Here is a 12,078-nt window from a genome sequence, read left to right on the forward strand (position 1 = left end):
ACAACCTCCATCCTTGCACAGTTTGTTATTCTTCTAGGTAACATAGTAACAAATCCAAATTGCTGCTCTCTTTGTAGGCAAGCAAGGCTTTGTTGCAACTGCAATTCTTACTTCTTCTTGAAATGTAGGGACGACAGTACATTCCATCACATCCATCTAGTGTACACAGGTAGGTCCATTGTGGCGGGCAGGCGAGCGGGCGGGCTGCTTTATTGGCTGTTTGCTGTTCCCCTACTCCACTCCACTATTTGACTGTTGTGCTGCATCAATCAATCAATCAATCAATCAATCAATCAATCAATCAATCAATCAATCAATCAATCAGTGGCTGGCTCAGGTGCAGCTCTTTAACTTACCTAAAAGGGAGGGCGGAGAGAAGACAAGGAAGGTGAATGAGGTGTTCCAATGTGAAATGCCGGAAACACAGAAACACAGACGACACACAACAAGAGGTGGCAATCTATTCATTAATTGCATTTAATCAATGAGCTCATTATCACTCATGCATTGTCCAACAGGTGTTGAAATAATGGGATTAAAAGGGGAGATCCCTTCAGAAAGACAGAAACAATAGCAAAGACAAAAAACACTTTTGGAATCTGCTTTTAGTCAACACATAAGGAAAGGGTGCACCGGTCCTGGAAATACTGCAATACCAGGTCAATGCGTGGAGTGGACAGAGCAAGCTCTATTTCCATCTCCCTGTTCTAAAAATCCATTTAATATATGGTCCCCAGATAGGGGACGTATCAGATATTAAACTGATAAGAACAGATACTACACTTGATCTTAGCCAAAAGGCCGAGAAGCGATAACCCGAACGGGCCGCGCGTTGCCCGAGCCTGCCCGATACTGCTGTTCAGCCCTTGCAGCGATTCAGCCTACTTCTAGGCAATTCCATGGGGCCCTGCAGGCTCACACACTCACAGCTACACGGGAGGTGAATAAAGGCCGGAGAGGAAGCCAGACAGGATTTGCTTCTTTTGCTTGCACCACAATGCAGTGCTGAAAGAGGAGGAATCTACATAAAAACGCCTTCCTGGCAACGCCCAAATGCCCTGCTGCCATGCAGATAAACACTGGCAGCGGCAGCAAGTGCATGCCCACAGCCACCCCTTGTTCCTTCACACCTTGTATCAGCTGTAATCCAGTCCAGTCCAGTGCTGCCTGCTGAGCAGCACTGACCAACACTGCCTGGGCCCAGGCTTTTATCTCTGAGGCCCCATTATGATGTCAGAAAGCTGGCTCTGGAATCCTGAGGGCTCCACTATGACACGTGCAAAGTTCCGTCTGAACTTTATATAAGACGGTGAGGCTCAGTCAGTCACTCAGTGTTGCCTGAGAGGGCAACACTGCAACAGCCGGCCGCCAGGCTGTCTTTTTTTTGCACAGCTAGTTGCCTCCAGGAGGCCACAAGAGGGAGACAAGGGACTGCAAAATGGAAAATAGGCATCCACCAACTTTACAGACAACTTCTCCTTGCTCCTACAACCTCCATCCTTGCACAGTTTGTTATTCTTCTAGGTAACATAGTAACAAATCCAAATTGCTGCTCTCTTTGTAGGCAAGCAAGGCTTTGTTGCAACTGCAATTCTTACTTCTTCTTGAAATGTAGGGACGACAGTACATTCCATCACATCCATCTAGTGTACACAGGTAGGTCCATTGTGGCGGGCAGGCGAGCGGGCGGGCTGCTTTATTGGCTGTTTGCTGTTCCCCTACTCCACTCCACTATTTGACTGTTGTGCTGCATCAATCAATCAATCAATCAATCAATCAATCAATCAATCAATCAATCAATCAGTGGCTGGCTCAGGTGCAGCTCTTTAACTTACCTAAAAGGGAGGGCGGAGAGAAGACAAGGAAGGTGAATGAGGTGTTCCAATGTGAAATGCCGGAAACACAGAAACACAGACGACACACAACAAGAGGTGGCAATCTATTCATTAATTGCATTTAATCAATGAGCTCATTATCACTCATGCATTGTCCAACAGGTGTTGAAATAATGGGATTAAAAGGGGAGATCCCTTCAGAAAGACAGAAACAATAGCAAAGACAAAAAACACTTTTGGAATCTGCTTTTAGTCAACACATAAGGAAAGGGTGCACCGGTCCTGGAAATACTGCAATACCAGGTCAATGCGTGGAGTGGACAGAGCAAGCTCTATTTCCATCTCCCTGTTCTAAAAATCCATTTAATATATGGTCCCCAGATAGGGGACGTATCAGATATTAAACTGATAAGAACAGATACTACACTTGATCTTAGCCAAAAGGCCGAGAAGCGATAACCCGAACGGGCCGCGCGTTGCCCGAGCCTGCCCGATACTGCTGTTCAGCCCTTGCAGCGATTCAGCCTACTTCTAGGCAATTCCATGGGGCCCTGCAGGCTCACACACTCACAGCTACACGGGAGGTGAATAAAGGCCGGAGAGGAAGCCAGACAGGATTTGCTTCTTTTGCTTGCACCACAATGCAGTGCTGAAAGAGGAGGAATCTACATAAAAACGCCTTCCTGGCAACGCCCAAATGCCCTGCTGCCATGCAGATAAACACTGGCAGCGGCAGCAAGTGCATGCCCACAGCCACCCCTTGTTCCTTCACACCTTGTATCAGCTGTAATCCAGTCCAGTCCAGTGCTGCCTGCTGAGCAGCACTGACCAACACTGCCTGGGCCCAGGCTTTTATCTCTGAGGCCCCATTATGATGTCAGAAAGCTGGCTCTGGAATCCTGAGGGCTCCACTATGACACGTGCAAAGTTCCGTCTGAACTTTATATAAGACGGTGAGGCTCAGTCAGTCACTCAGTGTTGCCTGAGAGGGCAACACTGCAACAGCCGGCCGCCAGGCTGTCTTTTTTTTGCACAGCTAGTTGCCTCCAGGAGGCCACAAGAGGGAGACAAGGGACTGCAAAATGGAAAATAGGCATCCACCAACTTTACAGACAACTTCTCCTTGCTCCTACAACCTCCATCCTTGCACAGTTTGTTATTCTTCTAGGTAACATAGTAACAAATCCAAATTGCTGCTCTCTTTGTAGGCAAGCAAGGCTTTGTTGCAACTGCAATTCTTACTTCTTCTTGAAATGTAGGGACGACAGTACATTCCATCACATCCATCTAGTGTACACAGGTAGGTCCATTGTGGCGGGCAGGCGAGCGGGCGGGCTGCTTTATTGGCTGTTTGCTGTTCCCCTACTCTACTCCACTATTTGACTGTTGTGCTGCATCAATCAATCAATCAATCAATCAATCAATCAATCAATCAATCAATCAATCAATCAATCAATCAATCAGTGGCTGGCTCAGGTGCAGCTCTTTAACTTACCTAAAAGGGAGGGCGGAGAGAAGACAAGGAAGGTGAATGAGGTGTTCCAATGTGAAATGCCGGAAACACAGAAACACAGACGACACACAACAAGAGGTGGCAATCTATTCATTAATTGCATTTAATCAATGAGCTCATTATCACTCATGCATTGTCCAACAGGTGTTGAAATAATGGGATTAAAAGGGGAGATCCCTTCAGAAAGACAGAAACAATAGCAAAGACAAAAAACACTTTTGGAATCTGCTTTTAGTCAACACATAAGGAAAGGGTGCACCGGTCCTGGAAATACTGCAATACCAGGTCAATGCGTGGAGTGGACAGAGCAAGCTCTATTTCCATCTCCCTGTTCTAAAAATCCATTTAATATATGGTCCCCAGATAGGGGACGTATCAGATATTAAACTGATAAGAACAGATACTACACTTGATCTTAGCCAAAAGGCCGAGAAGCGATAACCCGAACGGGCCGCGCGTTGCCCGAGCCTGCCCGATACTGCTGTTCAGCCCTTGCAGCGATTCAGCCTACTTCTAGGCAATTCCATGGGGCCCGGCTCACACACTCACAGCTACACGGGAGGTGAATAAAGGCCGGAGAGGAAGCCAGACAGGATTTGCTTCTTTTGCTTGCACCACAATGCAGTGCTGAAAGAGGAGGAATCTACATAAAAACGCCTTCCTGGCAACGCCCAAATGCCCTGCTGCCATGCAGATAAACACTGGCAGCGGCAGCAAGTGCATGCCCACAGCCACCCCTTGTTCCTTCACACCTTGTATCAGCTGTAATCCAGTCCAGTCCAGTGCTGCCTGCTGAGCAGCACTGACCAACACTGCCTGGGCCCAGGCTTTTATCTCTGAGGCCCCATTATGATGTCAGAAAGCTGGCTCTGGAATCCTGAGGGCTCCACTATGACACGTGCAAAGTTCCGTCTGAACTTTATATAAGACGGTGAGGCTCAGTCAGTCACTCAGTGTTGCCTGAGAGGGCAACACTGCAACAGCCGGCCGCCAGGCTGTCTTTTTTTTGCACAGCTAGTTGCCTCCAGGAGGCCACAAGAGGGAGACAAGGGACTGCAAAATGGAAAATAGGCATCCACCAACTTTACAGACAACTTCTCCTTGCTCCTACAACCTCCATCCTTGCACAGTTTGTTATTCTTCTAGGTAACATAGTAACAAATCCAAATTGCTGCTCTCTTTGTAGGCAAGCAAGGCTTTGTTGCAACTGCAATTCTTACTTCTTCTTGAAATGTAGGGACGACAGTACATTCCATCACATCCATCTAGTGTACACAGGTAGGTCCATTGTGGCGGGCAGGCGAGCGGGCGGGCTGCTTTATTGGCTGTTTGCTGTTCCCCTACTCCACTCCACTATTTGACTGTTGTGCTGCATCAATCAATCAATCAATCAATCAATCAATCAATCAATCAATCAATCAATCAATCAATCAATCAATCAATCAGTGGCTGGCTCAGGTGCAGCTCTTTAACTTACCTAAAAGGGAGGGCGGAGAGAAGACAAGGAAGGTGAATGAGGTGTTCCAATGTGAAATGCCGGAAACACAGAAACACAGACGACACACAACAAGAGGTGGCAATCTATTCATTAATTGCATTTAATCAATGAGCTCATTATCACTCATGCATTGTCCAACAGGTGTTGAAATAATGGGATTAAAAGGGGAGATCCCTTCAGAAAGACAGAAACAATAGCAAAGACAAAAAACACTTTTGGAATCTGCTTTTAGTCAACACATAAGGAAAGGGTGCACCGGTCCTGGAAATACTGCAATACCAGGTCAATGCGTGGAGTGGACAGAGCAAGCTCTATTTCCATCTCCCTGTTCTAAAAATCCATTTAATATATGGTCCCCAGATAGGGGACGTATCAGATATTAAACTGATAAGAACAGATACTACACTTGATCTTAGCCAAAAGGCCGAGAAGCGATAACCCGAACGGGCCGCGCGTTGCCCGAGCCTGCCCGATACTGCTGTTCAGCCCTTGCAGCGATTCAGCCTACTTTTAGGCAATTCCATGGGGCCCTGCAGGCTCACACACTCACAGCTACACGGGAGGTGAATAAAGGCCGGAGAGGAAGCCAGACAGGATTTGCTTCTTTTGCTTGCACCACAATGCAGTGCTGAAAGAGGAGGAATCTACATAAAAACGCCTTCCTGGCAACGCCCAAATGCCCTGCTGCCATGCAGATAAACACTGGCAGCGGCAGCAAGTGCATGCCCACAGCCACCCCTTGTTCCTTCACACCTTGTATCAGCTGTAATCCAGTCCAGTCCAGTGCTGCCTGCTGAGCAGCACTGACCAACACTGCCTGGGCCCAGGCTTTTATCTCTGAGGCCCCATTATGATGTCAGAAAGCTGGCTCTGGAATCCTGAGGGCTCCACTATGACACGTGCAAAGTTCCGTCTGAACTTTATATAAGACGGTGAGGCTCAGTCAGTCACTCAGTGTTGCCTGAGAGGGCAACACTGCAACAGCCGGCCGCCAGGCTGTCTTTTTTTTGCACAGCTAGTTGCCTCCAGGAGGCCACAAGAGGGAGACAAGGGACTGCAAAATGGAAAATAGGCATCCACCAACTTTACAGACAACTTCTCCTTGCTCCTACAACCTCCATCCTTGCACAGTTTGTTATTCTTCTAGGTAACATAGTAACAAATCCAAATTGCTGCTCTCTTTGTAGGCAAGCAAGGCTTTGTTGCAACTGCAATTCTTACTTCTTCTTGAAATGTAGGGACGACAGTACATTCCATCACATCCATCTAGTGTACACAGGTAGGTCCATTGTGGCGGGCAGGCGAGCGGGCGGGCTGCTTTATTGGCTGTTTGCTGTTCCCCTACTCCACTCCACTATTTGACTGTTGTGCTGCATCAATCAATCAATCAATCAATCAATCAATCAATCAATCAATCAATCAATCAATCAATCAATCAATCAGTGGCTGGCTCAGGTGCAGCTCTTTAACTTACCTAAAAGGGAGGGCGGAGAGAAGACAAGGAAGGTGAATGAGGTGTTCCAATGTGAAATGCCGGAAACACAGAAACACAGACGACACACAACAAGAGGTGGCAATCTATTCATTAATTGCATTTAATCAATGAGCTCATTATCACTCATGCATTGTCCAACAGGTGTTGAAATAATGGGATTAAAAGGGGAGATCCCTTCAGAAAGACAGAAACAATAGCAAAGACAAAAAACACTTTTGGAATCTGCTTTTAGTCAACACATAAGGAAAGGGTGCACCGGTCCTGGAAATACTGCAATACCAGGTCAATGCGTGGAGTGGACAGAGCAAGCTCTATTTCCATCTCCCTGTTCTAAAAATCCATTTAATATATGGTCCCCAGATAGGGGACGTATCAGATATTAAACTGATAAGAACAGATACTACACTTGATCTTAGCCAAAAGGCCGAGAAGCGATAACCCGAACGGGCCGCGCGTTGCCCGAGCCTGCCCGATACTGCTGTTCAGCCCTTGCAGCGATTCAGCCTACTTCTAGGCAATTCCATGGGGCCCTGCAGGCTCACACACTCACAGCTACACGGGAGGTGAATAAAGGCCGGAGAGGAAGCCAGACAGGATTTGCTTCTTTTGCTTGCACCACAATGCAGTGCTGAAAGAGGAGGAATCTACATAAAAACACCTTCCTGGCAACGCCCAAATGCCCTGCTGCCATGCAGATAAACACTGGCAGCGGCAGCAAGTGCATGCCCACAGCCACCCCTTGTTCCTTCACACCTTGTATCAGCTGTAATCCAGTCCAGTCCAGTGCTGCCTGCTGAGCAGCACTGACCAACACTGCCTGGGCCCAGGCTTTTATCTCTGAGGCCCCATTATGATGTCAGAAAGCTGGCTCTGGAATCCTGAGGGCTCCACTATGACACGTGCAAAGTTCCGTCTGAACTTTATATAAGACGGTGAGGCTCAGTCAGTCACTCAGTGTTGCCTGAGAGGGCAACACTGCAACAGCCGGCCGCCAGGCTGTCTTTTTTTTGCACAGCTAGTTGCCTCCAGGAGGCCACAAGAGGGAGACAAGGGACTGCAAAATGGAAAATAGGCATCCACCAACTTTACAGACAACTTCTCCTTGCTCCTACAACCTCCATCCTTGCACAGTTTGTTATTCTTCTAGGTAACATAGTAACAAATCCAAATTGCTGCTCTCTTTGTAGGCAAGCAAGGCTTTGTTGCAACTGCAATTCTTACTTCTTCTTGAAATGTAGGGACGACAGTACATTCCATCACATCCATCTAGTGTACACAGGTAGGTCCATTGTGGCGGGCAGGCGAGCGGGCGGGCTGCTTTATTGGCTGTTTGCTGTTCCCCTACTCCACTCCACTATTTGACTGTTGTGCTGCATCAATCAATCAATCAATCAATCAATCAATCAATCAATCAATCAATCAATCAATCAATCAGTGGCTGGCTCAGGTGCAGCTCTTTAACTTACCTAAAAGGGAGGGCGGAGAGAAGACAAGGAAGGTGAATGAGGTGTTCCAATGTGAAATGCCGGAAACACAGAAACACAGACGACACACAACAAGAGGTGGCAATCTATTCATTAATTGCATTTAATCAATGAGCTCATTATCACTCATGCATTGTCCAACAGGTGTTGAAATAATGGGATTAAAAGGGGAGATCCCTTCAGAAAGACAGAAACAATAGCAAAGACAAAAAACACTTTTGGAATCTGCTTTTAGTCAACACATAAGGAAAGGGTGCACCGGTCCTGGAAATACTGCAATACCAGGTCAATGCGTGGAGTGGACAGAGCAAGCTCTATTTCCATCTCCCTGTTCTAAAAATCCATTTAATATATGGTCCCCAGATAGGGGACGTATCAGATATTAAACTGATAAGAACAGATACTACACTTGATCTTAGCCAAAAGGCCGAGAAGCGATAACCCGAACGGGCCGCGCGTTGCCCGAGCCTGCCCGATACTGCTGTTCAGCCCTTGCAGCGATTCAGCCTACTTCTAGGCAATTCCATGGGGCCCTGCAGGCTCACACACTCACAGCTACACGGGAGGTGAATAAAGGCCGGAGAGGAAGCCAGACAGGATTTGCTTCTTTTGCTTGCACCACAATGCAGTGCTGAAAGAGGAGGAATCTACATAAAAACGCCTTCCTGGCAACGCCCAAATGCCCTGCTGCCATGCAGATAAACACTGGCAGCGGCAGCAAGTGCATGCCCACAGCCACCCCTTGTTCCTTCACACCTTGTATCAGCTGTAATCCAGTCCAGTCCAGTGCTGCCTGCTGAGCAGCACTGACCAACACTGCCTGGGCCCAGGCTTTTATCTCTGAGGCCCCATTATGATGTCAGAAAGCTGGCTCTGGAATCCTGAGGGCTCCACTATGACACGTGCAAAGTTCCGTCTGAACTTTATATAAGACGGTGAGGCTCAGTCAGTCACTCAGTGTTGCCTGAGAGGGCAACACTGCAACAGCCGGCCGCCAGGCTGTCTTTTTTTTGCACAGCTAGTTGCCTCCAGGAGGCCACAAGAGGGAGACAAGGGACTGCAAAATGGAAAATAGGCATCCACCAACTTTACAGACAACTTCTCCTTGCTCCTACAACCTCCATCCTTGCACAGTTTGTTATTCTTCTAGGTAACATAGTAACAAATCCAAATTGCTGCTCTCTTTGTAGGCAAGCAAGGCTTTGTTGCAACTGCAATTCTTACTTCTTCTTGAAATGTAGGGACGACAGTACATTCCATCACATCCATCTAGTGTACACAGGTAGGTCCATTGTGGCGGGCAGGCGAGCGGGCGGGCTGCTTTATTGGCTGTTTGCTGTTCCCCTACTCCACTCCACTATTTGACTGTTGTGCTGCATCAATCAATCAATCAATCAATCAATCAATCAATCAATCAATCAATCAGTGGCTGGCTCAGGTGCAGCTCTTTAACTTACCTAAAAGGGAGGGCGGAGAGAAGACAAGGAAGGTGAATGAGGTGTTCCAATGTGAAATGCCGGAAACACAGAAACACAGACGACACACAACAAGAGGTGGCAATCTATTCATTAATTGCATTTAATCAATGAGCTCATTATCACTCATGCATTGTCCAACAGGTGTTGAAATAATGGGATTAAAAGGGGAGATCCCTTCAGAAAGACAGAAACAATAGCAAAGACAAAAAACACTTTTGGAATCTGCTTTTAGTCAACACATAAGGAAAGGGTGCACCGGTCCTGGAAATACTGCAATACCAGGTCAATGCGTGGAGTGGACAGAGCAAGCTCTATTTCCATCTCCCTGTTCTAAAAATCCATTTAATATATGGCCCCCAGATAGGGGACGTATCAGATATTAAACTGATAAGAACAGATACTACACTTGATCTTAGCCAAAAGGCCGAGAAGCGATAACCCGAACGGGCCGCGCGTTGCCCGAGCCTGCCCGATACTGCTGTTCAGCCCTTGCAGCGATTCAGCCTACTTCTAGGCAATTCCATGGGGCCCTGCAGGCTCACACACTCACAGCTACACGGGAGGTGAATAAAGGCCGGAGAGGAAGCCAGACAGGATTTGCTTCTTTTGCTTGCACCACAATGCAGTGCTGAAAGAGGAGGAATCTACATAAAAACGCCTTCCTGGCAACGCCCAAATGCCCTGCTGCCATGCAGATAAACACTGGCAGCGGCAGCAAGTGCATGCCCACAGCCACCCCTTGTTCCTTCACACCTTGTATCAGCTGTAATCCAGTCCAGTCCAGTGCTGCCTGCTGAGCAGCACTGACCAACACTGCCTGGGCCCAGGCTTTTATCTCTGAGGCCCCATTATGATGTCAGAAAGCTGGCTCTGGAATCCTGAGGGCTCCACTATGACACGTGCAAAGTTCCGTCTGAACTTTATATAAGACGGTGAGGCTCAGTCAGTCACTCAGTGTTGCCTGAGAGGGCAACACTGCAACAGCCGGCCGCCAGGCTGTCTTTTTTTTGCACAGCTAGTTGCCTCCAGGAGGCCACAAGAGGGAGACAAGGGACTGCAAAATGGAAAATAGGCATCCACCAACTTTACAGACAACTTCTCCTTGCTCCTACAACCTCCATCCTTGCACAGTTTGTTATTCTTCTAGGTAACATAGTAACAAATCCAAATTGCTGCTCTCTTTGTAGGCAAGCAAGGCTTTGTTGCAACTGCAATTCTTACTTCTTCTTGAAATGTAGGGACGACAGTACATTCCATCACATCCATCTAGTGTACACAGGTAGGTCCATTGTGGCGGGCAGGCGAGCGGGCGGGCTGCTTTATTGGCTGTTTGCTGTTCCCCTACTCCACTCCACTATTTGACTGTTGTGCTGCATCAATCAATCAATCAATCAATCAATCAATCAATCAATCAATCAATCAGTGGCTGGCTCAGGTGCAGCTCTTTAACTTACCTAAAAGGGAGGGCGGAGAGAAGACAAGGAAGGTGAATGAGGTGTTCCAATGTGAAATGCCGGAAACACAGAAACACAGACGACACACAACAAGAGGTGGCAATCTATTCATTAATTGCATTTAATCAATGAGCTCATTATCACTCATGCATTGTCCAACAGGTGTTGAAATAATGGGATTAAAAGGGGAGATCCCTTCAGAAAGACAGAAACAATAGCAAAGACAAAAAACACTTTTGGAATCTGCTTTTAGTCAACACATAAGGAAAGGGTGCACCGGTCCTGGAAATACTGCAATACCAGGTCAATGCGTGGAGTGGACAGAGCAAGCTCTATTTCCATCTCCCTGTTCTAAAAATCCATTTAATATATGGTCCCCAGATAGGGGACGTATCAGATATTAAACTGATAAGAACAGATACTACACTTGATCTTAGCCAAAAGGCCGAGAAGCGATAACCCGAACGGGCCGCGCGTTGCCCGAGCCTGCCCGATACTGCTGTTCAGCCCTTGCAGCGATTCAGCCTACTTCTAGGCAATTCCATGGGGCCCTGCAGGCTCACACACTCACAGCTACACGGGAGGTGAATAAAGGCCGGAGAGGAAGCCAGACAGGATTTGCTTCTTTTGCTTGCACCACAATGCAGTGCTGAAAGAGGAGGAATCTACATAAAAACGCCTTCCTGGCAACGCCCAAATGCCCTGCTGCCATGCAGATAAACACTGGCAGCGGCAGCAAGTGCATGCCCACAGCCACCCCTTGTTCCTTCACACCTTGTATCAGCTGTAATCCAGTCCAGTCCAGTGCTGCCTGCTGAGCAGCACTGACCAACACTGCCTGGGCCCAGGCTTTTATCTCTGAGGCCCCATTATGATGTCAGAAAGCTGGCTCTGGAATCCTGAGGGCTCCACTATGACACGTGCAAAGTTCCGTCTGAACTTTATATAAGACGGTGAGGCTCAGTCAGTCACTCAGTGTTGCCTGAGAGGGCAACACTGCAACAGCCGGCCGCCAGGCTGTCTTTTTTTTGCACAGCTAGTTGCCTCCAGGAGGCCACAAGAGGGAGACAAGGGACTGCAAAATGGAAAATAGGCATCCACCAACTTTACAGACAACTTCTCCTTGCTCCTACAACCTCCATCCTTGCACAGTTTGTTATTCTTCTAGGTAACATAGTAACAAATCCAAATTGCTGCTCTCTTTGTAGGCAAGCAAGGCTTTGTTGCAACTGCAATTCTTACTTCTTCTTGAAATGTAGGGACGACAGTACATTCCATCACATCCATCTAGTGTACACAGGTAGGTCCATTGTGGCGGGCA

General features: G+C 47.6%; 8 non-coding genes across 8 annotated transcripts; all 8 read right to left on the reverse strand.

The window, feature by feature from the left end:
• Positions 1-622: 622 nt before the first annotated feature.
• Positions 623-813, reverse strand: LOC142692471 (U2 spliceosomal RNA). Its single transcript, XR_012860912.1, has one exon. It is a non-coding gene; the product is annotated as a U2 spliceosomal RNA (small nuclear RNA).
• Positions 814-2,101: 1,288 nt separating this feature from the next.
• Positions 2,102-2,292, reverse strand: LOC142692472 (U2 spliceosomal RNA). Its single transcript, XR_012860913.1, has one exon. It is a non-coding gene; the product is annotated as a U2 spliceosomal RNA (small nuclear RNA).
• Positions 2,293-3,596: 1,304 nt separating this feature from the next.
• Positions 3,597-3,787, reverse strand: LOC142692473 (U2 spliceosomal RNA). The gene has a single exon (XR_012860914.1). It is a non-coding gene; the product is annotated as a U2 spliceosomal RNA (small nuclear RNA).
• A 1,304-nt stretch (positions 3,788-5,091) lies between these two features.
• On the reverse strand, positions 5,092-5,282 carry LOC142692475 (U2 spliceosomal RNA). Its single transcript, XR_012860916.1, has one exon. It is a non-coding gene; the product is annotated as a U2 spliceosomal RNA (small nuclear RNA).
• A 1,304-nt stretch (positions 5,283-6,586) lies between these two features.
• LOC142692476 (U2 spliceosomal RNA) lies at positions 6,587-6,777 on the reverse strand. Its single transcript, XR_012860917.1, has one exon. It is a non-coding gene; the product is annotated as a U2 spliceosomal RNA (small nuclear RNA).
• A 1,296-nt stretch (positions 6,778-8,073) lies between these two features.
• On the reverse strand, positions 8,074-8,264 carry LOC142692478 (U2 spliceosomal RNA). The gene has a single exon (XR_012860918.1). It is a non-coding gene; the product is annotated as a U2 spliceosomal RNA (small nuclear RNA).
• Positions 8,265-9,548: 1,284 nt separating this feature from the next.
• On the reverse strand, positions 9,549-9,739 carry LOC142692108 (U2 spliceosomal RNA). The gene has a single exon (XR_012860596.1). It is a non-coding gene; the product is annotated as a U2 spliceosomal RNA (small nuclear RNA).
• Positions 9,740-11,023: 1,284 nt separating this feature from the next.
• LOC142692479 (U2 spliceosomal RNA) lies at positions 11,024-11,214 on the reverse strand. Its single transcript, XR_012860919.1, has one exon. It is a non-coding gene; the product is annotated as a U2 spliceosomal RNA (small nuclear RNA).
• Between the last annotated feature and the right edge of the window lie 864 nt (positions 11,215-12,078).

Source organism: Rhinoderma darwinii, assembly GCF_050947455.1.
Source record: "Rhinoderma darwinii isolate aRhiDar2 chromosome 5 unlocalized genomic scaffold, aRhiDar2.hap1 SUPER_5_unloc_39, whole genome shotgun sequence".
Lineage (NCBI taxonomy): Eukaryota > Metazoa > Chordata > Amphibia > Anura > Rhinodermatidae > Rhinoderma > Rhinoderma darwinii.